The 2,358-nt window shown below is 42.3% G+C and overlaps 1 non-coding gene across 1 annotated transcript; it reads left to right on the plus strand.

Annotated features, from left to right (window-relative positions):
• The first annotated feature begins 849 nt into the window (after positions 1 to 849).
• Positions 850 to 956, plus strand: LOC112082624. The gene has a single exon (XR_002897290.1). It is a non-coding gene; the product is annotated as a small nucleolar RNA R71 (small nucleolar RNA).
• The last annotated feature ends 1,402 nt before the right edge of the window (positions 957 to 2,358 follow it).

Raw genomic sequence — 2,358 nt, forward strand, 5'->3', positions numbered from 1 at the left:
CATTCCTTGGGGTTGGGTTCTGGTTTTCCAGGTAGGTGACCTTGGTTCCTTGAGCTTGATGCCTGGTTTTGCTTCAGTTCCTTGATTTCCTGCTGCATAGTCTGTTGACCCTGAAGTAGTTGTTGCAGAATACCAACCATATCTGTACCCATCTGTGGCTGCTGTTGGACCATTGGTGGCTGAAACTGTTGTTGAACCGGCGCCTGCTGTTGGAACTGTGGTGGACCAAACCCTGGTGGTGCCTTTGGCTGCTGTGAAGTGTAACCAGTGCCCTGAAATGGTTGCTGTTGTTGACCAAAACTCTGATTCTGACCAAATTGATTCTTGGGTTGGAATGACCCTTGAAAGTTGTTCTTGGGAACAAAGTTCTTTGGAGCTTGAGAATTGGGATAGACCTGGTCTTGTGGGTTAGCTACATTGGTGTTCCTGTAAGAGAGGTTTGGATTGGCATTACCATACTGATATCTTTGGAACCTCTGATTCCAAATGTAGTTGAGCTCCTCTTGGGTAAGACCTTCTTCACTTATGTTCTCAAAAATTTGAGAAGGTTCCTCATACTCTCCAACAAAATGCATTGGCTTCTGAGTGGTGAATTTCAGCTTGTCCAATTCACTCCTCAACTCCTTAACTTCTCTGGTGAGCCTCTGTTCTGAGCTTCAACCTTCAGACCTATTTGATCTGTCATAGTCTTCACCATAAGTGTCATTGCTCAATGCTAAGTTCTCCACTAGCTCTAAAGCAGCATGTATCTCTTTACCCAGAAAGTTCCCATCGGAAGCAGTATCCAGCTGGTTTCTAATCTTGGGAAGAGCTCCCCTATACAGTGTGCTGAGAAGAGAAGCCTCACTAAACCCATGGTGTGGGCATTGGTTTGTGTAGCTCCTGAATCTCTCATATGCTTCACCAAAACTTTCATTGCTGTGCTGAGTGAAGCTAGAGATTTGGTTCCTCAGTTTTGCAGTTCTTGAGGTTGAGAAGAACTTAGATAAGAAGGCTTGCTTGCATTGCTCCCAGGTTTGAATGGAGCCTCTTGGAAGATTCTTCTCCCATTGATGAGCTTTATCACCAAGACTGAATGGGAATAGTCTTAGCTTGAAGCTGTCTTCTGAAACTCCATTTATCTTGGTCAGATCACACACCTTGTCAAACTGATCCAAGTGTTCCAAGGGATCTTCCATTGCTAACCCATGGAACTTTGAGTTCTGGACCATATTCAGCAATGATGCTTTCACTTCAAAGTTGTTGTTTTGCACAGGTGGTGCCTGAATACCAGCTCCATACTGATGAGCATTGGCCCTGTCATTCTCTCCAACATAGACTTGGGGTTGCTCATATCTTCTTTGCTGTGGTTGGAAAGGGTGGGGTTGGTGGTGCACCTGGTGTCTTTGCTGAACATTGGCCTGATGCCTCTGTTGATGAGCTTGAGCTTGTCCCTGGTGGACATAAGCTTGTTGATGGTGCACCTGTTCCTGCTGAACATTACCCTGGTGAAGCCCTTGACCAACTCCAATACCAGCTCCATGACCTTGAGCCTGTTGCTCCTGAACTGGTTGTTCTATATCTACTACGTGATCTCCTTGTTCTGCCATCTCAGTCTGATCAATTTGTCTACCACGTCTGTCTCTTCTCCTCCTTGGTACCAAAAGGTTGATGTTGTCGTTTAGAGGAAAAGGAGGACCACAGCTTCTTGATCTAGACCTGGTGTTCATACACCTGAAATCACAAACAGAACTTGAAAGGAATCAGTAAAAACAAGAAAGTAAGCACTTGATCTGAAGAACAGATCAGAGCTTAATGCTAAACAAACCACAATTTGGCAACGGCGCCAATTGATAGACAAGACTTTTTTAGGGTCTCAGGACTATCAATCCCCTTGTCAATGTAGCACAAAGAGGTTTATCAATCCAGATGTGGTGTTAGACACTAAGCTATATGATCAAGTTCTTAATTCAAGCAAACAAGAGTGGGTTTTGATTAATCTAGAGACAACTATAAACATAAACAGGATTAAAGACTAATGACAATGACAAATGATATGATGTGAATATGATATGATGGAGGCATGAGATTCTAGACATGATAGTTGGTTAGGGTGCTTTGGTGTTAAACTAGAAATGCTAATGACAATGATGAGACATGATTCAAATGATTAAGAACTCTAATCTAGGTTAATCCTCTCATGAAGGTATTAACCCCTATACTAATCCATTTTCAAACCAAATTCCCATTTGTGAAATATGAATCAATATGCATTAATAAACAGTTCTCAATGATCATTCAAACATTTAACAAATCATTCCCATGATGAAAAATTGCTTAAACCTCTAACACAACTCTTCAGGAATTCATCAAACACTT

Source organism: Eutrema salsugineum, unplaced genomic scaffold, assembly GCF_000478725.1.
Source record: "Eutrema salsugineum unplaced genomic scaffold, Eutsalg1_0 scaffold_1, whole genome shotgun sequence".
NCBI classification, from domain to species: domain Eukaryota; kingdom Viridiplantae; phylum Streptophyta; class Magnoliopsida; order Brassicales; family Brassicaceae; genus Eutrema; species Eutrema salsugineum.